Raw genomic sequence first — 26,988 nt, forward strand, 5'->3', positions numbered from 1 at the left:
TATTGCAGGTCAGAGGCAGGAAATGTGTAAGACTAGCCCAAACACTTGCTTATAGTAGATACCAAGAAAGCTACTGAAGACTAATGGAGGAGTTAAAAGGACTCCAGAGCCAACATGAATAGGCTCCAACTGGCCAAAGACAGGAAAATTTAAACATGAATAAAAATCACTGCAGTTAATTAAAACACATAAAATATGTGGTTTTGGGGAGGTTTTTTTCTGTTTTTTAGAGGCAAGGTCTCACTGGCAACCCAGGCTAGAGTGCAATGGCATGATCACAGCTCACTGCAACCTTAACTTCTGGACTCAAGTGATTCTCCCATCTCAGCCTCCTGGGAAGCTAGAGCTCCAGGCATGTGCCACCATGCCTAGCTAATTGTTTTATTTCTTGTAGAGATGAGGTCTCCCTATGTTGCTCAGGCTAGTCTTGAACTCCTGGCCCTAAATGATCTTCCCGCCGCAGCCTCTCAAAGTACTGGGAATACAGGCATGAGCCACCATGCCCGGCCTCAGATATGCTTCAATCCATGAGTTCATCAAGGCACTAACACCAACCAAAGCAAACCTAATTCCAAAGCAAGACTCAGTAACATAAAGATATCAATTTTCCCTAAATTATCTGCAAACTTACTTTGATCCCAATAAAAATACTAACAATATTTAATTAGATAAACTGATTCTCAAATTTATATGGAAAAATTAACGAACAAGGACAGGAAAAAAATTTTTTTTTTTTTTTTTTTTTTTTTTTGAGACAGAGTCTCGCTCTGTGGCCCAGGCTGCAGTGCAGTGGCACATTCTCAGCTCACTGCAACCGTCACCTCCTGAGTTCAAGTGATTCTTGTTCCTCAGCCTCCCAAGTAACTGGGATTACAGGTGCCTGTCACCATGCCCAGCTAACTTTTTGTATTTTTAGTAGAGATGGGGTTTCACCACGTTGGCCAGGCTAGTCTCCAACTCATGACCTCAAGTGATCTGCCTGCCTTGGCATCCCAAAGTGCTGGGGTTATAAGCATGAGCCATGGCACCCAGCCAAGAACAGGAAAATTCTAAAAAGAGATGAGTAACAGAAGAAACTAGCATATTATGAAGCTATAATAAATAAAACAGTGAGGTAGGGAATAAGAAAAAACAGACCAAACAGACGAAAGAGTCTGAAATAGACCCAATGTATCAAGAAATTTAGTATACAATGAGATTTCAAAGGGGATATAAATTTTCCAGAAAAGTAGCATAAAACAACTGGAAGCAACTGAGAAATATTACTTTCAATTCTTGTCTCACACCAAAAGAAATTCCAATATAAAAATAAAAATCTGGGGACCCACCTACCTCTCATCACACACAAACGTTAATCCAAGATAAAGTCTTAAATTTTAAACTTATTTAATAAAAATTTAATGTAAAAATAAATTACAAGAAAACCAAACATTTATTTTTATAATTTTAAAGATACAAGATCCTTGCAAATCTGACATAAAAAATAGATGAAGTAACAAATTTTTTAAAAAAAGAAAAAACACAGATGAAGACAGAGACTTCAGGCGAAATGGTGTGGCAAGAAGTTCTAGGTATGGGTACTTCCACCCAAGCAACCACTGAGTGGGAAAACATGATTGGAACCAACTACTTTGGATCTCTAGAACCTGACTGTACCCCTAAAACCAACGCAGGAGCAACGGAGGGAGAGGCTGGTGATCATTCCTAAGTGAATAGGACAAACCAGCCACTATCCCTCATTCCTCACCCCAACTCAGCTTTGGGAATAGCATGCTATGTTCTTGGCACAGCTGGCTATACACAGGGCTGACAGTTTAGGATTGTGTGTTTGGGCTGGTCTGGAGCAGACACTTCCTTGGTTTCAGCCTTCTGGGCAGGAGCAGCTTTCCCTGCAGCATCTATCACACATTTACTGAGACATGACCCTTTTCTCTTTTCTATGTAGACATTTAAGAAAATTTTTGTCAGGTCACTACCTCACCAGAGAGAAAATGGAACAGAAACTCCAGTGCCTACAAACAAGAAACATAAACTGTGCAAAAAAAAAAAAAAAAAGTGCAGAAAAAGTCACGTGAACAGCTCTATCCCTCAACAAGTAAAATATCTGCGATCTATAAAGACTGGGAGAACCAGATTTCCAAAGTTAACGAACCATTTGAAAAAACAGTGGCTGAAAACGGCCCAACTATGATGATGATAAATATACATATCCAAGAAGCTCAACAAACTCCAAAAGCAAGATAAACTCAAAGATATCCGTGTCAAGACACATTGTGGACCTCAAAAAGAGCAGAAATTTTGAAACCAGCAAGAGAGAAGAGACTCATCTGGTTCAAGGGATCCTCTTTAGATCATTTAGATTACTAGCATATTTTTCATCAGAAACCATTAGAAGCCAGAAGTCAGTGGGAAGACATTTAAAGTGCTAACAGAAAGGGGGGGGGGAAATCTGTCAGCCAAGAATTCTATATGCAGCAAAAAATCCCTCCAAAAATAAGGAGAACCTAAGACATTTCCAAATAAGCAAAAGCAGAAAGAAGCTCACTTCCTGCAGACCTGCCCGACATGAAATGCTGAAGAGAGTTCTTCCAGCAAAAATGGTAAAACACTGAACAGTAACTCAACATGGTAAGAAGAAATAAAGAATATGAGTGAAGGTAACTAATGAGATAACAGAAAAGTCAGTAGTAATGTACTTTAGGTTTATAATTAACTTTTTCATATGATGTAAAAGATAAAGGCATAAAACAGTAATTTTAGGCTGGGCACGGTGGCTCACGCCTATAATCCCAGCACTTTAGGACGCCAAGGCAGGCAGATCAACTGAGGTCGGGAGGTTGAGAACAGCCTGACCAACATGGAGAAACCCCATCACTACTAAAAATACAGAATTAGCTAGGCATGGTGGTACATGCCTGTAATCTCAGCTACTCCAGAGGCTGAGGCAGGAGAATCACTTGAACCCAGGAGGCAGAGTATGCGGTGAGCCAAGATTGCACCATTGCATTCCAGCCTGGGCTACAAGAACGAAATTTCGTCTCAAAAACAAAAAATCCCAAAAAACAGTAATTTTAAATTTATATTAATAAGCACACAATATATACAGATGTAATCTATGACAACAATAATACAAAGGAAGAGGACAGAGAAGTACAGCAGAGTGTTCGTATACTTCTGAAACCAAATTATTTGCAATACGTTATTATAAATTTAAGATGGCTATTTTAATCCCCAAGGTAACCATTTAAAAAATACTTATAGGCTGGGCACAGTGGCTTACACCTGTAATCCCAGCACTTCGGGAGGCCGAGACGGGCGGATCACGAGGTCAGGAGATCGAGACCATCCTGGCTAACACGGTGAAACCCCGTCTCTACTAAAAATACAAAAAACTAGCCGGGCGAGGTGGCGGGCACCTATAGTCCCAGCTACTGGGGAGGCTGAGGCAGGAGAATGGCGTAAACCCAGGAGGCGGAGCTTGCAGTGAGCTGACATCCGGCCACTGTACTCCAGCCTGGGTGATAGAACGAGACTCTGTCTCAAAAAAAAAAAAAAAAAAAAATACTTATAGGTTGGGCACAGTGGCTTACACCTGTAATCCCAGAAATTTGGGAGGCCAAGGCGGGAGGATCACAAGGTCAGGAGTTTGAGACCATCCTGCCTAACACGGTGAAACCCCGTCTCTACTAAAAATACAAAAAAATTAGCCGGGCGTGGTGGTGCACGCCTGTAGCCCCAGCTACTTGGGAGGCTGAGGCAGGAGAATGGTGTGAACCTGGGAGGCAGAGTTTGCAGTGAGCCGAGATGGCACCACTGCACTCTGCACTCCAGCCTGGGCGACAGAGCAAGACTCCTTCTCAAAAAAAAAAAAAAAAAAAACAACTTTTAAAATACATAGAAAAGAAGGAAATCAAATGGTACACTAGAGAAAAATTTAATATAAAAAGCAATAATAAAAGAAATAGAAACGGTTGGCTGGGCCCAGTGGCTCACGCCTATAATCTCAGCACTTTGGGAGGCCGAGGAGAGTGGATCACGAGGTCAGGAATTGAGACCATCCTGGCTAACACAGTGAAACCCCGTCTCTACTAAAACTACAAAAAAATCAGCCAGGCGTGGTGGCGGGCACCTGTAGTCCCGGCTACTCGGAGGCTGGGGCAGGAGAATGGCATGAACCAGGCGAAGTTTGCAGTGAGCCGAGATTGCACCACTGCACTCCACCTGGGCAACAAAGTGAGACACTGTTTCAAAACAAATGGAAAGGAAAAAACGTAAGCCATGCAGAAAACAGCAAAATGGCAGAGCTAAATCCTTATGAAGACTTACCTTAAATATAAATGTTTTAAATGATAATAAAAGATACACTGGCAGACTGAATTTTTAAAAACACTATCCATCTATATGCTGTCTACAAAAGATTCACTTTAGGGCCAGGCAACATGGCTTACGCCTGTAATCCCAACACTTTGGGAGCCCAAAGTAGGAGGATCACCTAAGTCTAGGAGTTTGAGACCAACCTGGGCAACAAAGCGAGATCCCATCTCAATTTAAAGAAAAAGATTCACTTCAGATACAAAGATACAGAATAGTTGAGTACTATTTTCTGCTAGGATAGAAAACCTAACACATGCAAATATTAACCAAACGAGAACTGGAGTGGCTATACTAATCAGAAATTAAATTTAAATCAAAAAAGGTTATAAGAGACAAAGGACATTATATATTGATGAAAGGTTCATTCTAACAAGAAGATACAGCAGTTCTAAACATAGATACCTAACAACTAAGCCCCAAAATATATTAAAGCAAAAATTACCAGAATTAAAAGGAGAGAGAGAGACACAAAACTCTATGATAATAGCTAGAGACTTCATTATACCCTTTCAAAAATGGATAGAACCACCGAACAGAAGATCAGTAAGCAAACGGAAGGGGCTTAAGCAACACCATAAACTACTCAGACCTAAAAGACATAGACATACAACAGACCTCTAAAGGGAAGAAAATTCTGACACACACAGTAACACAGAACCATGAGGACATCACGCTACTTGAAAACAGCCAGTCACAAAAAGACAAATACTGTAGGATTCCACCTATATGAAGTATCTAAAGTAGTCAAATTTCATAAACAGAAAGAAAAATGGTGGTTACCAGGGGCTGGAGGAAGAGAAAACTGGGGAACTGTTGTTTAATAGGTAGAGTTCTGGTTTTACAAAATAAAAAAGGTCTAGAGATCTCCTGTGTGACAACGTGAATATACCTAACAATATTGAGCTGAACACTTAAAAGTGGTGAAAATAGTAATTTTATGTTTTTTTTTTTTTTACAATTTAAAATAAAAAATAAAGTACCATTTCACACGCAATAGGATTGCTATTTTTCTTTTTTTTTGAGGTGGAGTCTCGCTCTGTCGCCAGGCTAAGAGTGCAGTGGCACAATCCTGGTTCACTGCAACCTCTGCGTCCCGTGTTCAAGTGATTCTCCTGCCTCAGCCTGCCAAGTACCTGGGACTACAGGCGCACGCCACCACACCTGTTGATTTTTGTATTTTTAGTAGAGACAGGGTTTCACCACGTTGGGCAGGATGGTCTCGATCTCCTGACCTCGTGATCCGCCCACCTTGGCCTCCCAAAGTGCTGGGATTACAGGCATGAGCTACCGTGCCCAGCATAGGATTGCTATTTTTCTAAAAAAGGAGGTCAGGCGTGGTGGCTCACACCTGTAATCCCAATGCTTTGGAAGGCCAAGGTGAAAGAATCAATTGCAGCCAGGAGTTCAAGACCAGCCTGGGCAATATAGCAAGACTCCAGCTCTACATATATACATATATACATACATACATACATACATACATAAATTTTTTAAATGGAGGAAAAAGTTTTTTAAAAAGAGAAAAGAAAAGAAGTGCTGATGAAGACCTTCAGAAATTGGAACGCTTGTGTACTGCTGGTAAAAACGTAAAATGGTACCACACCGTGGAAAACAGTTTAATGGTTCCCCAAAGTTACATGTGGATATTAATCTATGACCCATCAATTTCACTGAGATATAAACCCAAAATAACTGAAAGCAATGACTCAAATAGATACTTGTACAACAATGATCACAGAAGCATTTTCACAACGGTCAAAGGGTAAAAACAACCTAAGTGTCCAACAAAAATTGAATGGATAAATAAAATGTTGATAAACATATACAGGGGAGTATTATACAGCTTTAACAATTAATAAAATTCTGATACATACTACAACATAGATGAACTCTGAAAACATGCTAAGTGAAGCAGGCCAGACACAAAAGGACAAATATTGTGATTCCATTCATGAGATAGTTCAATACAAAACGTAGAACAGAAGTTACCAGGGGCTTGAGGGAGGGGAGACAAGGAATGCTAATGAATATGGTTTCTATTTGGGATGATGAAAACATTCTGGATAATGTTGATTTTTACAAGAAATTGTGAAGGTACTTAATGTCACAAAATTGTGGACCCTTAAAAATGGTGGGAAAAAAAAAAAGGTCAATTTTATGTTACTATATTTTACTGTTTTTTTTTTTTTTTTTTTAGAAAAGACAAGACACTATATGGGGGGAAAAAAACACCAAAAACAATGGTAACCTATAAAAAGAACATTTTTGTCATCTCGTAATAAAATGAAAGCAAAGAGCTCCTACAATCAATGAGATAAACCAACAATCAAATAGAATAAAGGACAAAACATAAACACAGTTCACACACACAAAAAATCACTCTTAAATATGTATCTACAAAAATACTACTTAAATTCTGAAAGGCCACCACTTTTCTCTTGTATTAACAAAGGCCACCAAGTCTTAACAATATCCCATGTAGCAAGACTCCCATCCTGTTAACTGGTACAGTCTCTATAGAGGGCAACTAAAAAAATATTTCTTTGACCAAGCAATTCCACGTTTAGGCATCCATTCAACAGATACATTATCTCATATTTTAAAGAACAGACCAGGCACAGTGGCTCACACCTGTAATCCCAGCACTTTGGGAGGCCGAGGCGGGCGGATCACGAGGTCAGGAGATCGAGACCATCCCGGCTAACACGGTGAAACCCCGTCTCTACTAAAAATACAAAAAACTAGCCGGGCGAGGTGGCGGCGCCTGTAGTCCCAGCTACTCGGGAGGCTGAGGCGGGAGAATGGCGTGAACCCGGGAGGCGGAGCTTGCAGTGAGCTGAGATCCGGCCACTGCACTCCAGCCTGGGCCACAGAGCGAGACTCCGTCTCAGAAAAAAAAAAAAAAAATACGCTAACATTCATGATCACTGATGAGCAAACAACAACAAAAATTGCAAAAAAAAATCTCACAATGTTTTAAGAAGGTTTACAAGTTTGTGTTGAGCCACCTTCAAAGACCTCCTAGGCAGCATGGGACCTGTGGGCTGCAGGCTGGACAAGCTTGCCCTATGGTATTGTGCTAGGGTTTTTCTGTTTGTTTGTTTGTTTTTTGAGATGGAGTCTTGCTCTGTCACCCATCCTGGAGTGCAGTGGCATGATCTTGGATCACTGCAACCTCTGCCTCCCAAGTTCAGGCAATTCTTCTGCCTCACCCTCTCGAGTAGCTGGGACTACAAGCACGTGCCACCATGCCCAGCTAGTTTTTGTATTTTTAGTAGAAATGGGGTTTCACCATGTTGGCCAGGCTGGTCTTGAACTCTTGACCTCAGGAGATTCACCTGCCTTGGCCTCCCAAAGTGCTGGGATTACAGGCAGGAGCCACCACGCCTGGCACCCCTACGGTATTGTTTTATAGTTTCCTTCATTAAAGTCTTGCATACTTCTTGTTATAGTTATTCCTATTTCTTGCAATAATAAAATGGATTTCTCCATTACATGAAAAAATTTACATAGCAAAAAAAGATTCCATAAATATATATACTTGTAGCTGGACACGGTGGCTAACGCCTGTAATCTCAACACTTTGGGAGGCTGAGGAGGGCAGATCACCTGAGGTCAGGAGTTCGAGACCTGCCTGGCCAACACAGTGAAACCCCATCTCTACTAAAAATACAAAAATTAGCCAAGCGTGGTGGCGGGCACCTATAATCCCAGCTACTCAGGAGGCTGAGGCAGGAGAATCGCTTGAACCTGGGAGGTGGAGGTTGCAGTGAGCCGAGATCACACCACTGCACTCCAGCCTGGGTGACGAGAGCGAGACTCCACCGAAAAAAAAAAAAGGGCCGGGCGCGGTGGCTCAAGCCTGTAATCCCAGCACTTTGGGAGGCTAAGACGGGCGGATCACGAGGTCAGGAGATCGAGACGATCCTGGCTAACACGGTGAAATCCCGTCTCTACTAAAAAACACAAAAAAACTAGCCGGGCGAGGTGGCGGGCGCCTATAGTCCCAGCTACTCAGGAGGCTGAGGCAGGAGAATGGCGTAAACCTGGAAGGCAGAGCTTGCAGTGAGGTGAGATCCGGCCACTGCACTCCAGCCTGGGCAACAGAGCAAGACTCCGTCTCAAAAAAAAAAAAAAAAAAAATATATATATATATATATATGTATATATATATATATTTGTAACAACTATAACAAACAATCGATACTTATACTTCAGAGGGAACACGTTAAACTTAGCTATTTGATAATATACAGTGTTGGGAAGAATGTGGAGGAAGTAGTGGAAATGCAGTTGGTATAGTGGAATAATGGAGGGCAATCTGGCAGTTATCTATTAAAATATATAATATGCATATACTCTGACTCAGGAATTCCTATTCTCAGAATCTTCCCTAGAGAAAACACTCATAAATCTGAAGAAAATGCAAGTATATTCCTTGCAGGATTATCTACAATAGCAAAAAATTGGAAATAAACTGTGCATCAAAAGAATGTCTAAGCTGTATTGTATCCATGCCATTAAATACTTCACGACAGTTAAAAAGGAGATCTTTCTGTATTAACTCTAAAAGACATCTAAGACATACCACTGAATGAAAAAAAAAAAAAGTTGTAAAAAGATATGTATACTATACATGTTTTTAAAAGGCATACACAAGATTACCAGATCATTCCTATGGGTAAATGTAATAACAAAATAAAGTGATATTCTTAACATTGGGAGAATGGAGACAGGGACCTGAGAACCAAAGACAGATAACATAAATTATGTATTCACATGGCTTACAATTTAGCCACAAATCTGTTGAACATATCTTTGTTAGATACCTAAAACAAAGCTAGTCTGGCTTTAGAAGATGATAGGAACCATTTAATTCAAGTACACAGCTACTAAAAATCCTTCAAGGGTTATGACACAGTCTAAACAAAAATCCCTTTGATCTAATAAATAAATGAATAAATCAATTATTTCATTCAGAGATCTCTAGTGTGTAGAATTTCTAGAGGTAAGAAAAAATTTCTTCTCTCCCATAGGACCAAAATTTAACTACAAGGTACTTTCAAGTAATTTTAACTTTCTTTGGGGCTCTCATCCATTCCCATGATTTAAAATAATACCCGGCCGGGCGCGGTGGCTCAAGCCTGTAATCCCAGCACTTTGGGAGGCCGAGACAGGCGGATCACGAGGTCAGGAGATCGAGACCATCCTGGCTAACACGGTGAAACCTCGTCTCTACTAAAAATACAAAAACAAGCTGGGCGAGGTGGCGGCGCCTGTAGTCCCAGCTACTAGGGAGGCTGAGGCAGGAGAATGGCGTAAACCCGGGAGGCGGAGCTTGCAGTGAGCTGAGATCCAGCCACTGCACTACAGTCCGGGCGACAGAGAGAGACTCCGCCTCAAAAATAATAATAATAATAATAATAATAATAATAATACCCTAATACCCCTAAACTCCTTACTTTATCTCAATCAAGATGTTTCAAAACTCCAAACTGCCTACTCTCTACATCTAGTTTTATTTTTTTTTTTTTAACTTGCTCTATCCCCTTTTATCTGTACCTCTTCCAGTTTTTGTCATTTCACCATGTTTTGTGTCTAGCGACTCAATAATAGAAACCTGGAGGTCATTCTTAATTCTTTCTCCTTTCTTCCGCTACAGACTGCCATCATCAAGTGCTTATTCTACTTCCAAAATAAATCTCGCAATTGTCCACTTTTACCCATCTCTACTACTATCCTTCTTGCCCGAGAAGTCCATCATTTTTCTGCTGGAATACTGACATTACCTACTATACTCCCCAGAATATCTAAAGATCTTCTTAAAAATGAATCAGCCGGGCATGGTGACTCATGCCTGTAATCCCAACACCTTGTGAGGCTGAGGCGGGCGGATCACCTGAGATCAGGAGTTCAAGACCAGCCTGACCAACATGGAGAAACCCCGCCTCTACTAAAAATACAAAATTAACCTGCTGTGGTGGCACATGCCTGTAATCCCAGTTATCTGGGAGGCTGAGACAGGAGAATCGCTTGAACCCCGGAGGCGGAGGTTGTAGTAAGCGAGATCACACCATTGCACTCCAGCCTGGGCAACAAGAGTGAAACTCCATCTCAAAAAAATATATATAAATATAAACTAAAAATGAAATCAGACTGCAACATTCACTTCTTACATGGCTTTTCAGTATACTTAGCAGAAAGCTTACAATTCCTCCCCTTACCTGTATGTAGTATTTCTGTCTGATTTGATCCCTACCTACAATCTAGGTTCACTTTCAGCCCTACTTTTCCCCACCTTGCTCATTAAGCTTCAGCTAAACTAAACTAAGCCTTCTTTCAGGCTGTGGAAGAGTTCAAGCTCCTCATCTCAGGATCTTCCTCTGCCTGAAAGACTCCTTTTCACGCTTCCATCTATTCTCTGCTTAAATGTCACTCTCTCAAAGAAAGATTCTCCTGTGTCAAACACTCCACTAATCCACCACTGGTCTCAATTAGGTGTCTCCTGCTGCACTCTCAGATCATACTCATTTCCTCAGCTGCATTTATCCAATTTGCAGTTATGTTTGTTGATCTGTAATCTGTAACCCCCAGAAGACTGCATGGTCCATGAAGGCAAAGACCTATGCTCTTATTGCCTCTTACTGTATCCTTGAACTTAATAAAAGCCTGGCCAATAAATATTTACTGAATGAATATTTCTCTTTAACAAATAACCTTTCTGGGATTTGAAGATGCCTGTTTTGCAGGGTGTGGGGGCGGGTATTTCACTCCTCCCTGACCCACAGTGAATTCTGGCACTGTCTCTTCTTGTGTGCACAGGACAATCACTTCATCCCCACGCCCATTTCCCTGTTATAAAATGGAAAATTAGAATAACTCCCTCAAAAGATGAAACAAGCTAAAACATAATTATCTCTATCCTTTGTCTTTGGTCCTAATTCGTTTTACTTCTATATTAATCTACGTAAGTACAGTTAGTAGTAACATGACCTGATTTTAGTCCCTAATGAAAGGTTATCATACCCTATCCCCGCGATCCCCTTTACCAGAGAAGTTAAATAAACCCATACTTCTTTCTCCAAACATAGTTTAAAAACTACAACAGCACAAATAAACTTCAACTACACACGTTAATTTGGAAACAAATCATCAAACATTCATTTATTCTTATGACCACTTGTTGGTATTCCAAATCTATGATCTAGTTTAACGACTGCTTTTGATAACACATTTCCCGTAACGTTTAAACAGATGGAGTAGAGGGCTTTTAAAAAAAAACATTACCTTCTTTACGTGACTTCAAATGTTCCATGATTAAGACCTCATCTAACCTAAAGAAACAACAATACTTGCATCAATAAGCAAATGAGACCACAGATCCAACAAGGTAGACTTCAGGTACTAAGAATCTATTTCTCTAATACAGACCATTACTAAGTAAAAATCTCTTGCCTCTGTTTCATAAGACTCAAAACTCTTTTTTAACCAGCATTTTTTTCTTGATATGTTCAAATGTTTCACTGATTGCTTTAAAAAAGAAAAAAAAAAGTGAAAGGCATACAGAGCATGGAGCATAAGAATTTCCTTATTAGACAAATCTCAGAAAATAAAAAACCTTATCACTTACAATAGCTCTTATTTTTTAAATTATCTAGTAAATAAAGTGAGCCTGAAGCAAAGAAGGCAACCCTCAATAAATCTTAATTAAAGAAGGCAGTCCTCAATAGTCTACTTTGCTGATCTCTTTTATTCAATCCCTTCCTTCACACCTTGAGTTATACTTTTGCCTCTGAATTTCATCATACATCTCACACAATAACTACCAATTATGAAAAACATGCTTGACAGCACTCTCATCACAAGTTCCTTGAAAAGACCTTATACTATATTATGACCCCATTTTGCAGTTGAGTAAATTACTCTGTACAATCAAGTAAATCTCCTATGGCATACAGCTGTAGGTGGCACACACAAAGTTTGTACCTAAAAAGTTCACATACCTTTCATTATACCACATTATCTTCCCATCTGCTAGAACTAAGACTAGTGAACTGGGTCTAATAAACTGACCGCTAGAATTCAAATAATCGGCTAAAGACTTCTGCAACCTAAGGGCAGGGAAAGGAAAACAAGGATGTCAGACTTTGATGAATATGCCCATTGTTGATAGGAATAGTATATATGCAAATTAGTGTGATGACCAGATGGAAAATCATAAGAATACATTTTAAAGTTTAAACACTGGTCTCAAGGAGAATGGAATTAGGTGGGAATTCTCATTTTCTATGTCACATATATTTTTTACTTCCTAAAGATTTTAAGGGAATGTTTTATTTTTATAACCAAAAAATATTAAGAAATGTCCTTTTTGATATGCATATAATTATTCACTTCTGTTTACTACCTATTACACTTTGTTTCACATTTTGTTTATCTTTACTCATTTATATGACTATCTCTGTAAACTGAACAGTGAGAACTTACATGAAAAACACACATAACACACTTCCTACTTGATTTTTTATTTTTAAGGGTTAAGTCCAGGCTTAATTTTTATTTTATTTCACATGCCAACAGAAATTTCTCAAGTTTTTGCAAAATAAGCAATGTCATCAGACTGAGCTTTAGGAAAAATTAATCTAGCTACACTGGAGTCAAGAATAGGAAGATATTGCCTTGTAAATAATTTCGTTTTCTAACAGACTAAGGTGAAAGTTAAAAGCAAAATAAGAGAGAGCTAAAGATGACAGCAAAGGACACTTAAAGGTCTCAACATTAGAAAGTCTAGTGAGGGCAGGCTGGGCGTGCTGGCTCACGCCTGTAATCCCAGCACTTTGGGAGGCCGAGGTGGGCAGATCGCCTGAGGTCAGGAGTTCAAGACCAGCCTAGCTAATATGGTTAAACCCCGTTTCTACTGAAAACACAAAAAAAAATAGCCAGGCGTGGTGGCGTGCACCTGTAATCCCAGCCACTCGAGAGGCTGAGGCAGGAGAATCGCTTGAACCTGGAAAGCAGAGGTTGCAGTGGACCGAGATCACACCATTTGCGCTCCAGCTTGAGCAAGAAAAGCAAAACTGAAAAAAAAGAAACTCTAGCAAGGGGAAGTGAAGGTGGTCATAACTATGAGACCACACTAAGCCCCGGAAGTAAAAATTTTAAATGTTACAGAATTAAGACCAAAAGAAACAGTTAAAAGATTTGGCAATTAGGTAGCCAGTGATCTCAAAAGAGCAGATTTGTTATACTGTTGAGAGTGCAAATCAGATAGATTTCTTTCTAGAAGTATACGGAAGAGAAGAAATCATTAGAAAAAGATGCAGAGATTCTGGAGGATAAACCATTTTTATCTCGATGGAGGATAAAGCACTGCAGACCAATGAAAAAGCCAGAGGAGGGAAGTTGGTGAAGAGAAAGACAGAAACTCTTCTAGTCATTACCAGATGAGCACACAGTAAGTTTACCATACCAGGTGGTGGCAGCAAATTCATTATGTTTGGTCCATACAGACAGTTAAAGAATTGTAGCTGCTATTAACTGAGCACCTACTATGCCAGCTGCATACCCTGTATTATTTTTAGTCCTCACCTCAACAATCTCAGGAAACCAGGCATTACCATACTCATTTGTTAACTGACTGAACTACAGCTCAGAGGTTACATGACTTGCCTGATATCACAAACTGGTAAATACTGGAGCAAAATTGTTTTTAATAGTTATATTAAGGCATAATATACACATAGTAAAATTTACTTAAGTGAAAGGTTTGATAAATGTATTAAATGTATATACTTATGCAACAATCACCACAATCCAGTTTTATAAAACACTCTATTACCCCAAAACTCCCTTCATGAGCAGGGCAGATTTAAGCCTGAATCTGTATAACTCCAACTCATGTCATGCTACAATGAGAAAAATGGCTTTTTTTGGCAGAAAATCTGCAAAATTAAGTCGTTACCCTTTCAATCTTCTGTTAGTACTCACTAGTTCCCTTTCCATGTGAGGCCCTTATATATCTCTAGAACCACACTCACATATCATGATCTCACCAAATACACAAGTTTATTATAATTTGGAAACATACCCCCTAAAAACAAAGTATAATCAGACTTTTATATAGGATGCTATTAGTTACTGCAATCTTTCTTTTTTTGTTTTGTTTTGTTTTTTTGTTTTTTGAGACAGAGTCTCGCTCTGTCACCCAGGCTGGAGTGCTGTGGCCAGATCTCAGCTCACTGCAAGCTCCGCCTCCCGGGTTCACGCCATTCTCCTGCCTCAGCCTCCCGAGGAGCTGGGACTACAGGCGCCCGCCACCTCGCCCGACTAATTTTTTTTGTATTTTTTAGTAGAGACGGGGTTTCACCGTGTTAGCCAGGATGGTCTCGATCTCCTGACCTCGTGATCCGCCTGTCTCGGCCTCCCAAAGTGCTGGGATTACAGGCTTGAGCCACCGCGCCCGGCCTGCAATCTTTTTTTTAAAAAAAAATGCAAAAGGAGTTAGGAAAAGGAAGACAAATGAATAGGTAAGTCCAGGTGAAAGACTGAATGAAAACAGAAGAGTAAGGTCCTTAAAAAAAAGGACAATGTGATATACAAATAAAGAGAACATGAAATAACAGAAGTCAGGAGTCTGTGTCACGGAAGAGAGACTAACTGGAACAGAAGCTTCTCTTCTTTTTTTTTTTTTTTTTTGAGAGGGAGTCTCGCTCTGTCACCCAGGCTGGAGTGCAGTGGCCAGATCTCAGCTCACTGCAAGCTCCGCCTCCCGGGTTCACGCCATTCTCCTGCCTCAGCCTCCCGAGTAGCTGGGACTACAGGCGCCCGCCACCTCGCCCAGCTAGTTTTTTGTATTTTTTTAGTAGAGACGGGGTTTCACCGTGTTAGCCAGGATGGTCTCGATCTCCTGACCTCATGATCCACCCGTCTCGGCCTCCCAAAGTGCTGGGATTACAGGCTTGAGCCACCGCGCCCGGCCGAAGCTTCTCTTCTATAAGCCATGTAAAACCGTACAGAGACACAGGATGGAATGACTTCCCAGGCAGGAGTTAACACTTATTTGGCTAAGAAACAGGACTATACAATATTAAGAAACAGGACTATACAATATTAAGAAACAGGACTATACAATATTAAGAAACAGGACTATACAATATTAAGAAACAGGACTATACAATATTAAGACAGACAAAAATCAAAATAAAGTGAGACAATATTCATAGTAAAGTTATAAGGCTAAAACTTTGTTAAATTTTATAATAATTATTTTCCTATAACTAATTAAAACAAGTGCAAATTTTTCATTATGTAAAAAAACAAGCAGGTTGGGCACGGTGGCTCACGCCCATAATCCCAGCATTTTGGGAGGCCAAGGCAGGCAGATCACCTGAGGTTGGGAGTTCAAGACCAGCCTGACCAAAATGGAGAAACCCCGTCTCTACTAAAAATACAAAATGAGCCCGCCGTGGTGGCGCATGCCTGTAATCCCAGCTACTCAGGAGGGTGAGGCAAGACAATCGCTAGAACCCGGGAGGTGGAGGCTGCAGTGAGCCCTGATCATGCCACTGCACTCCAGCCTAGGCAACAAGAGCAAAACTCTGTATCAAAAAAAAAAAAAAAAGAATTATAGACATAAAAGAATTCAGGCCTGGGCAGTGGTTCACACCTGTAATCCCAACACTTTGGGAGGCTGAGGCGGGTAGATCACCTGAGGTCAGGAGTTCAAGACCAGCCTCACCAACATGGAGAAACCCCATCTCTACTAAAAATACAAAATTAGCCAGGCGGGCGGCTCATGCCTGCAATCACAGCTACTCGGGAGGCTGAGGCATGAGAATCACTTGAACCTGGGAGGCGGAGGTTGCGTTGAGCCGAGATTGCACCATTGCACTTCAAAGCCTGGGCAACAAGAGCGAAACTCCGTCTCAAAAAAAAAAAAAAAGCAAATATAGAATTACGTAAGAATTCAGGCCTGGTGCGGTGGCTCACACCTGTAATCCCAGCACTTTGGCAGGCCCAGGCAGGTGGATCACCTGAGTTCAGGAGTTCAAAACCAGCTGGCCAACATGGTGAAACCCTGTCTCTACTAAAAATACAAAAATTAGCCAGGCGTGGTGGTGCACACTTATAATCCCAGCTATGCAGGAGGCTGAGGCAGGAGAATTGCTTGAAGTTGAACCCAGGAGGCGGAGGTTGCAGTGAGCTGAGATCATGTCATTGCACTCTGGTCTAGGCCACAGAGCAAGACTCCATTTCAAAAAAAAAGAATTCAGATATCATATCAGAGCCAGAAATCATTAAAATGATTAAAACAAGATATGACAAGCCTGGAACGAAAAAAAGTACAAATCTAAACAGGAGGATAAACTAAAATTTTCATTTAACTTACATTTTCACTTCCACCCAAAACTTTCCTTAGTTCTATAGAACTAGAAACAAAATTCACTAAGTCTAGATGAAATGCTCTTCCAAGCAAAGCGAAAGAAACTGCCAGCCCCTAATTAACAGAACACATCTTTTATGACTATTTAATATACAACAGGTGTTGTAATATCCAATTTGTTGAATCAGTCCCGATTATTACCCTGAACATTCTGTCTAGTCCAACTTGATATTCCAAGAAACACTACTCTTCCTACGCAAAAGACATACCTCTTTGAAAGGAATGATTATAAAACTATTCCAGTATTAGAAAAAGTCGTTTTTTAATGTTAAGTAACAAAACCCAAAAATTTAGTTGTCAATTCTTACACTAGTAAGTCCAGAGACGGTATCTAGGTGACTATGGCAGAGAGTAATATACACATGCATTGCTATAAAGTAAAAAGAATTTGTCTCACTGTATTATAGTCACATTGTACAAATATTATTCTGTCTGCAACTTCTAACTGTGCATCCCGATGTTACTTAAAATAGCTATGCATTTTTCTTATCCAATCTAAATGCATGGTTAGAGAGTTGAATGCAATAGTTTTAACAGATCTTTCCCAACATTTTCATATGAAGTTGCACCAATTTATTCCTACTAAATTTATCTTGAAAGATTACAATTTAACATTAACTTGTAGGGCCGGGCGCGGTGGCTCAAGCCTGTAATCCCAGCACTTTGGGAGGCCGAGACGGGCGGATCACGAGGTCAGGAGATCAAGACCATCCTGGCTAACCCGGTGAAACCCCGTCTCTACTAAAAAATACAAAAAACTAGCCGGGCGAGGTGGCGGGCGCCTGTAGTCCCAGCTACTCGGGAGGCTGAGGCAGGAGAATGGCGTAAACCCAGGAGGCGGAGCTTGCAGTGAGCTGAGATCCGGCCACTGCACTCAGCCCGGGAGACAGAGCGAGACTCCGTCTCAAAAAAAAAAAAAAAAAAAAAAAAAAAAAAAAAAAACATTAACTTGTAATATAAAAAACATATTTTTAAGGATAATTTTTTTTTTTTTTTTTTTTGAGACGGAGTCTCGCTCTGTCGCCCAGGCTGGAGTGCAGTGGCCGGATCTCAGCTCACTGCAAGCTCCACCTCCCGGGTTTACGCCATTCTCCCGCCTCAGCCTCCCGAGTAGCTGGGACTACAGGCGCCCGCCACCTCGCCCGGCTAGTTTTTTGTATTTTTTAGTAGAGACGGGGTTTCACCACGTTCGCCAGGATGGTCTCGATCTCCTGACCTCGTGATCCGCCCGTCTCGGCCTCCCAAAGTGCTGGGATTACAGGCTTGAGCCACCGCGCCCGGCCAAGGATAAATTTTTTAAAACTCTTTAGATTTATAAATTCACAAAAACTAATCTGACCTTGAAATTCACTAGGAACACTAGAGAGAAAAAAAAATCTGGAACCCTCTGGAAAAGAGAGAAAAACCTAATCCTTGGCAGCCTATTGACATTAAAGAGAAGGGTCTAAATTAAGAATAAACAAAAACAAGATGATAACTTATATTAATAAAACATAAGTGTGCAAAAGTTTAAAAAACCCAACCAGCCGGGTGCCATGGCTCAAGCCTGTAATCCCAGCACTTTGGGAGGCCGAGACGGGCGGATCACGAGGTCAGGAGATCGAGACCATCCTGGCTAACACGGTGAAACCCCGTCTCTACTAAAAAAAAAAAAAACACAAAAAACTAGCCGGGCGACGAGGCGGGCACCTGTAGTCCCAGATACTCGGGAGGCTGAGGCAGGAGAATGGCGTAAACCCGGGAGGTGGAGCTTGCAGTGAGCCGAGATCTGGCCACTGCACTCCCTGACAGAGCGAGACTCCATCTCAAATAAATAAATAAATAAATAAATAAATAAATAAATAAATAAATAAATAAATAAAAAACCCAACCTACTGGCTAGGCATGGTGGCTTACGCCTACAATCCTAACACTTTGGGAGGCCAAGGTAGGAAGATCGCTTGAGTCCAGGAGTCCAGGAGACAACAAAGTGGGTCCCTGTCTCTACAAAAAAACGACCTATTAAACATACATTACCTATTTCTGTGAATAATCAGTTTACTCTTTTTTTTTTTTTTTTTTTTTTTTTGACAGTCTCTCACTCTATCACCCAGGCTGGAATGCAGTGGTGCAATCTTGGCTCACTGCAAACTCCACCTCCCAGTTTCAAGTGATTCTCCTACCTCAGCCTCCTGAGTATCTGGCATTACAGATGCCCACCACCATGCTTGGCTAATCTTTGTATTTTTAGTAGAGAGAGGGTTTCACCACGTTGGCCAGGCTGGTCTCGAACTCCTGACCTCAGGTGATCCACCCACCTCAGTCTCCCAAAGCTGGCATTACAGGGGTGAGCCACTGAGCTCGGCCAACCAGTTTACTCCTACGTCATTTCTTGAAATAGCAAACATGAATACTTATAGAACACTAATCAAATCAGTAAAAATAAAACTCAACAGCTATATATACCCTTCTTTCAAATTAAAGAGCATTAATTTTTCTTAAAATTTATTACTTCTAATTTTCAATGGACTGTTATAAAGTTAAAAATAAAACAGTACTAAGAACAAACCCCAAAGTCATACTAATCAAGTGATTCTGCTAATCTCTCTGCACATCATTTTTTAAACTTTAATAAAAAGTTTAAAAATGTTTACGAAAATTCATTCTGCAGCTCCACAGAGGTGCTTCAAGTATTGTGTAAAGCTCAATTCAAAAAAAATTAATATATCTTAAAATATGCACGAAAACAACAGATATGTTCAAATGTGTTATAATCCAACACATTTTAAAATGATGAACTCATCTTGTTGCCAAGCATTTGGTGATGACCATAAAGATCCTTTTCATATGTCTATTTTAGTAAGAGACATCTAAGACTACAAAGTGACTTATTTAAAAAACCAGGTTGCAAATATAAAAATGGGCAACTCCAACTACATAAAAAAATTTGCTGATATACAACCAAAATAAAATACCAAAATAAGCTGCAACTGTTACTCAGATTGCTGCACTCAAATTCATAGATTTATCCAACAGCAATTTTTCTCATTGACAACTTTGTAAGTCTTATATATTGGAGACCTGCATTAGTACTTTTTGATCTGAATACTTCAAAAGTCCTGTTCACTTTTGTGCTTTGACAGGAATATAAGAAAATTAACCAACTGAAGTGTTTTTAAAGGAGGAAAATGCAGGAAGTCAAAGCAATTTATTTCTTCCCTAAATTGAAATGCCCTACATAAAATACTATTTGCGAATCCAATGAGAGAAAACACTTGAGTTTGGGCTCTCCTTGCATTCGCTAAAAAAAATCACATGCAGGCCAGCACGGTGGCTCACACCTGTAATTCCAATACTTTGGGAGGTTGAGGCGGGCAGATCACCGGGGCTCAGGAATTCGAGACCAGTCTGGCCAACACGGTGAAACCTCGTCTCTACTGAAAATCCCCATCTCTACTAAAAATACAAAACTAGCCAGGTGTAGTGGGCAAGTGCCTATAGTCCCAGCTACTTGGGAAGCTGAGGCAGGAGAATGCTTGAACCCAGGAGGCGGAGGTTGCAGTGAGCAGACACCGCGCCACTGCACTCCAGCCTGGATGACAAAGAGAGATTCCATCTCAAAAAAAAGAGGCTGGGTGAGGTGGCTTACGCCTGTAATCCCAGCACTGTGGGAGGCTGAGACAGGCGAATCACTTGAGGCCAGGAGTGCGAGGTAAGCCTGACCAACATGATGAAATCCTGTTTCTACTGAAAATACAAAATTGGCTAGTCACAGTGGCGCGCACCTGTGATCCCAGCTACTTGGAAGGCCGAGGCACGAGCATCACTTGAACCCAGGAGGCGGAGGTTGCAGTGAGCCAAGTTTGCGTCACTGCACTCCAGCCTGGGCAGTAAGAGTGAAACTCTATCTCGAAAAAAAAAAAAATCACGTGCAATTTGAATAGCCCAGTCTTCTTATAATAAACGACATTTATCATGATATATGTTAACAATATTGTCAAATGGGATGGAGACATATTAATGCTACAGAGACAGAAAATATAACATTTCTAATTATATCACGCCTTTTGACACCAGAGTTTCAGCATTTCATACCTATTCTTCCCATCACATTAATACCAGAGCATCTGACTGAAGGTAAAGACTCACTTTGTCTCAAATGTATTAAGTTTGTACATCTCCGTACCTCAAACAAGGGCAAAATACAATAAAACTGAAAAAAAAAAAAAAAACTGTTCTTCAAAGGCAATATAAGCTCTCTATCCACACAGAAGTTAAAAATGTTCATATGTCAGCGTATATGTCATACCTGAGTGATTCAGGGTTGTCTCACCACATGAAATGCAAAAGCCCAGCCCATGGAAAAGCAGAGACCACTTTATATCTTTCTCCCAACAGTTTAAAAGGATAGGTGGGAGGGAATAGATATTATTAAGGATGCACTAAAGAAAGATGCCATAAATATTTAAAGTAGTTTTAACTGTCAAAATACTTTGTAAATAGATCTAAAAGTACTCACATATGTTCCTACTGTATAATAAAAGTACTTATTTAGTCAAGGCCAATTAAAAATCATCAGGTTATCTTCATCTTACTGTCTAGCACATAACAGCATCACTAGTTGCTGTTTTTAAGTAAAGAAATGTTCAATTCTAAGCTAAATTGTTAAGCAAAACAAGAACCACATTCTGGTTATGTAAAAGCAGCACTGCTTCCCGTTAGTATACATATGTTGGCATTACAGAAAAGTACTGATTTTACATTTTTTATGTTCCTCGTCTCCAAATATCTACTAAACATAACCAATTATCAAGCTTCCCCTATCAACATAACTAAGAACAAAGAAAAAAAAAATCCTAGAAAGGCAAATCTTTTGTGAAAATACGCAGCGATAAGCATCTTCCATCCACTTGAAAGATCTAACCTTGATTCACTATATTTGAATGATCTGACGCCTGAGATGAACTTCAAACTCATTAGAGAAGTTATAGTCATTCAAGTTAGCAGTATTTAGAAAACAATTACAGACTGTAAATTTTACAGACACATTGAAAAAGAGACTATGTTAATTCTGATCCAAACAGCCCGTTAGTTTTGAAACAAAGCAGTATATAAATCTAATTGATAACTGTGGTTATCAACATCACTGGGTTTTCATGATAATTAAATTACTTAACATGTTAAAAATGAGTGCGGGCACGTATTGATAATTTTAGAATGTGAATGATGGGTACATGGAGGGTCAGTACACTATTCTTACACGTAAAATTTAAAGTTTCCATAATAAACTTAAAAAAAAAAACCTTAGAATCGGGCTAGCATACAATAAGGGCTCAATACATGCCATTCGTATTACCCTGTGGGCTACTTGCTAAGATTAAAGGAAAGTGTCCTGGACTGTGCCTAGAACGATGTATATTTAATACAAGTTACTATTCTCACATCATCCTTCACAATGTATATTCAGCAAACGCTTATCAATTAACTATTTTTTAAACCATGTGGACTGAATACTTAAGCGTAAATAACTCATCTCTGACTCTGACAGGGATGACAAGTTACAGTATCAACTGTCAATGGGCTCCAGAGATATAATGTATCCAGAGTGCTGACTTCAGATACTTTGTTTAGTTTCAATTGTCTGAAGGAAACTATGACTGGCTATCTTCATCTTCCTCTCCAGCACATTACATGGTTGCCTTAAAACCAACAAATTAAATAATTCTCAGGTAACACATTCAAAAGCGACCGCTAAGTGAAAGATGATCAACACGGAAGACGGGGAACGAAGAAAGTAACTAGATCAGTACACTGGCCTGATCAGCATACTACTTGCTGAACAAGATAGCACTAGAGGAGTGGGCTCCATCCCTTTCGTAAGTAAATAAATGAAAAAAGATCTAACAACTCACGAACCGTGTCAAAATTTGCGTTTCCAATAGGCATAAACAAAAATATGATTATTTCTATGTTTCCAATTCCTTCAATCAATTAGCCATTGTTTAAGTAAGAAAAAATGTTAAGGTTGTATGCTCAGCATTCAACAAGAAATAACTTTAATTCCCATTTTGGAACTCTAGAGGGCACCAGAAATATGCCCTCCTTCGCACCACCCCTCCTCCCCGGTAACGTGAGCAGCTGCAGAAGATCGTCGTCTGGTTGCTGAGGTTGGTATTGCAGCAGCAGGAGCGATGTCTGCAGCGGTGGAAACAGCAGCGCCCACTCCCAGCTGCCTCACCAGCCATTACCCAGGCTTCGCCCTGGGGGCAGCTGCCACCCAAGGGAAAGCTCCTCCCCCTCAAAACAACTGGGAGGGCCAGGTCCCGTAGCTGAACCCCTACAACCTGACAATGTCCTCTATTGGCAACAAATTAGGGGCAAAGGACTCACAATGGGGGTGTTTTCCTCCTCACTTTCTGCCAAGGATGCACCAGACAGGGCTGAAGGCGATTCTTGGTCCTGGGATAGGAGGAAAAAAGAAAAATGTATCAAGAACACACAACCTGGTGGGAGAAACCAACCCTTTCTGCCAGAAGGAGGCAGAGAAGGGAATAAGAGGTCAAGGAGGCTCGGTTCTTCTATTATTACCCCCACCATGCGCACAATAGCCCCCTCCTGCGTAAGTGGGGCAAAACAGCGCAAAATATGTATCTGGGGCCAAAACCCATGTGAAAGGCAAAATCTGGAAGGGAGGGGGCCTGAGGACACCGAGCCTGCTCCCGGGAAGGGAGGGGGGAAGGGAAAACGCTGCCTCGACGCCAGCAAGGGATTTGTATTCCCTCCTAAATTTGCCCACCCAGCGTCATCCCCGTCACTCCAAGTACCAATTCAGAGGTAAGGGGCGGCTCACGTCACCGCTGGGCCGATATCGCCCACATTTGCCCCAAGCAGTTGCCCTGGGCCCGAGGTTTGCCCCCCCCTGCAGTCGGCGACCGGCAGCGCTGCCTCCCCGTCCGCCATTAGAGACCCAGCCAAACAATACGTGCGGAGCAAGAGCCGCGCAGCGCAGCGCCGAGGAAAAGAAGAGCGAAGGAGGGGACCCGGCGGGGCAGAGGCAGCAGCCCTCACCCCGAAAAACTTGGGGACCTCGGCTCCAGTGGACAGGGTGGGAGCGCGGCCCCGAGAGCGGAGACCCGGCCGGGGCGCCCCTCCCCCGCCCCCCGCAGGAGAGAAAGGAAAATGCCCCGCGACCTCCCCGGGCGGCCGGCACCCCCGCCCCGCCGTCCCGCCGCCCCGCCGGCCCCGCGACCCCCGCCGCTGGCGGCCGCCTCACCCAGCCCTCCCGGCCTCGCCCGCACTCTCCCAGCCCCTCGGGCCGCACGCAAAGGCGCCTGTGACATGAGCGCAGCCCCGAGCTGCCCCCGAGGCCCCGACGCGGCAGCGGCGACGGCGGCCGCGCCGCGGGGTATTAATCCCGGGTCGGTGGGAGGCTCCGGAGGCTGCCCTCACCCATCTCCGCCTCCCTAGTCGCCTCCGCCTCCGCCTCCTCCTCCGGAGGCTGCGCTGCTCCCAGCCACCCCCACTCTCGGCGGCCCCGGACTGGAAAGACAGCGGGGATAAGCCTCACCCGGTTCTGGCTGCGGCTCCGCGGAGCGAACCTCCCCTCCCCCGGCCCACCCCCCTTCGGCGACACGCACAACTCCGCTCGGTCCAGTCCCGGCTTTAGCGCTGGTGAGGAGGAGGAGGCGGAGGAGGCGGCGGCGCGGCCGAGCCCGGGGAGGCCCCGCCCTCCGCGCGCTCATTGGCTGACAGGGGAGGCGGGCCGGAGCGCCTCGGGCATGCCCATTGGCTCCGACGGCCGTCCTTCAGGGCCCCCCCTCGGTGGGGTGGTCCGAAGGGCTGTCCGTCAGGTGCGGGCCACTCCCCCGGCCCTGCCGTTCCACTCCCGCCTCCGCCGGCCCTCGACTCCCGGCCGGGTCCCCTCCCCGCCGGTCCCCCGCCCCCACCCACCGGGTCTGCCAGGGTCAGGAGCCCGAGATTCGCTGCCCGCCGCACCGACCCCGCTTCGGCTCCTCAGGGCTCGGGGCTCTTCGGGACCTAGACAGCCCGGGAGACTCCGGCGGGGCCGCCTGCCCTCGCCCGAGCTTGGGCGCCCAGGCCGCGGCAGTGGCTCCCAACGCCCCTGCCCGAGGAGAGCCGCGGCCTCGATGCCCCATCGCCCTCCCTGTCCAGTTCCTTGAAGGCCCCTGCGAGGGGCGAGGCCGGGGAGGCGCTGGAGCGGGGCCGAGTGGGCTTTCGGGGCCACGGGCGAACTGGAGTCCTGACCGCGCTGGGGGCAGTGGAGGCCCTTCCACCCTCGCCGCGCCCCGTGGGGAATAGTCCCCCACCTCCCGCCATGGCTGCAGCAGGAGGAGACGACGTCCTCCATTTTGTCGGAACGACTGTGGGAACTTGGGACCCCCTAAAAATCAAACCCCGTGGGGCCGGGAAACTTGTCCCGGGGAAGCCCCGACTGGGCTCTGCCATTCGGCCAAGGGAAGAGCCCCGGCTGCCGGCGTCTGCGTCCGCGGGGCCGTAGGGGACGGGCACGACGGTGGAGAGACCCAGACGCCGCTCCCCGCCTCCATCAACCAAGATGGAGGGAGCTGCGGGCTCCCCTGGAGCTGGGCTCCCGCCGGCTGGAGGGGCTGAGGCCCGCCCTGGGGCGTCCCTGGGCGCCGCCGTCCTGTGCTCCGCAGCCCGGGGCGCTGGCCCTGCCCAGGCCGCTCTACCGCCTGCCACCGTCTCCTGGTCCTCAACTGTTGATGGAGACTCCATGGAGGCTCCCTCCACAGCCCGCTCCATCGCGGGGCGCACTCGCTGCGGCCCCCGGGGGGAGCGGAGTCAGGGACAGACGGCGACGGGCGCCCGAGAAGGGCGAGCCCCACAGGCCACCTCCACGAGGGGTCTTCTCTTTTGTTCCTCGTCTACACCTACGTCTTCGGCGGACGTCATGGTGCTGAACCATTTCCAAGACTCACGTAAAGATGGAAGCGATGCCGCTTGCTTCTCGCCCTGGCGGTTCTTAGTGGGATTACAACTGAGGGTGTTGGTTATTTTCCCACCCAAATGGATGGGCGACTTCTCAATTTCACGATTATCTGACACCATTGCCTATTAATAAACAGATGATAATACAGTTTCAAGTTCAACACGATATTGATGAACATGAAGTTTTTAGTGAAGTTAATCACCCATGAAAGACTGATGTTTAAACTAATAGACGCAACTTACAGAGGAAATCTAGTAGAAGTTGAATTCAGTCACTCATTAAAAAATAAAGTAGACTTTCCACCTTGTACGAAATACCTTGAATACACTGTTCTTTTTTATTGAAAAAGAATAAAATGTACTTGAACCAGCCTTTCAAAAAGTATCACTAATTTTTAGGAAACTATTTTGTAACTAAAATTTTTTAGTTTTAAATACACTAAAATAGCCTCTTAAGATTTTATACTACACAGTACTGTTTTAGACTGAAAAACTATCATCACAACAGAAACATCACAACAAAAACAGCCACTATCATTAAAACAGACACATCCTCTACTACCAAATTGTAATAATTTGGTGAAAACTTGCACCATCCCTTTTCTGCTGCCAGCTCCTATTGCAGTAGCTTCAGCTCGTTGAGTTTATATTTAGAAGAGTGAAGTAGACATACTTCCAAATAAGCTCTGTGATAAACTTAAATGATAGATTGGGTTGCCATATACTGTTCAGTTGGAGCTCTATACTGCTACTAATTCCCTAGTGTTATTGCTGTTTTATATAACTAATGAGCACCTGTGCTAATTATAGTATTTATATTCACTTTTTTAGTTCATTCAGGTACATTTGTCCATGAAACTGTTCATTGGTTTGCTAGTCTGATACCAGGGAGAATTTTCGTTGAGAATTTAGAACTGGGAAAAAAGTATTTGTCATAATGTTAAAAGCAGACTTAATTTTACATAAAAGTAATGTTAAAAATAAGTGTTTGAATGTTCATAACAGCATTCATAATTTCCAACATCCCTAAAATGTCCATCAACTGATGAATGGATAAACAAAATGTGGTACATCCATACAATGGAATATTATTCAGACATTAAGAGGAGTGAAGTTCTGATGTACGCTACAACATGGACAAACCTTAAAGACATTATGCCAAGTGAATAAACAAGACACAAAAGACCACTGAATATTTTATTCCATTTACAGGAAATGTCTAG

General features: G+C 42.8%; 1 protein-coding gene across 7 annotated transcripts in view; it reads right to left on the bottom strand.

Moving 5' to 3' along the window:
• The window catches only part of ZMYM2 (zinc finger MYM-type containing 2), a 130,419-nt gene extending 105,885 nt beyond the window's left edge, over positions 1–24,534 (bottom strand). For 2 of the 7 annotated variants that reach the window (XR_004054646.1, XM_030921959.1), the window contains exons 1-2: positions 24,363–24,529; positions 23,186–23,254 (exon numbers count right to left, since the gene is read on the bottom strand). The gene's annotated coding sequence lies outside the window, so the exon portion shown is untranslated. Of the gene's footprint in view, positions 1–11,661; positions 11,709–23,185; positions 23,255–24,068; positions 24,210–24,244 lie in introns of those variants that run through there. The other 5 variants (XM_030921956.1, XM_030921958.1, XM_030921955.1 and 2 more) reach the window with 5 other exon arrangements.
• Between the last annotated feature and the right edge of the window lie 2,454 nt (positions 24,535–26,988).

This window comes from Rhinopithecus roxellana, chromosome 18 (genome assembly GCF_007565055.1).
Source record: "Rhinopithecus roxellana isolate Shanxi Qingling chromosome 18, ASM756505v1, whole genome shotgun sequence".
NCBI classification, from domain to species: Eukaryota; Metazoa; Chordata; class Mammalia; order Primates; family Cercopithecidae; genus Rhinopithecus; species Rhinopithecus roxellana.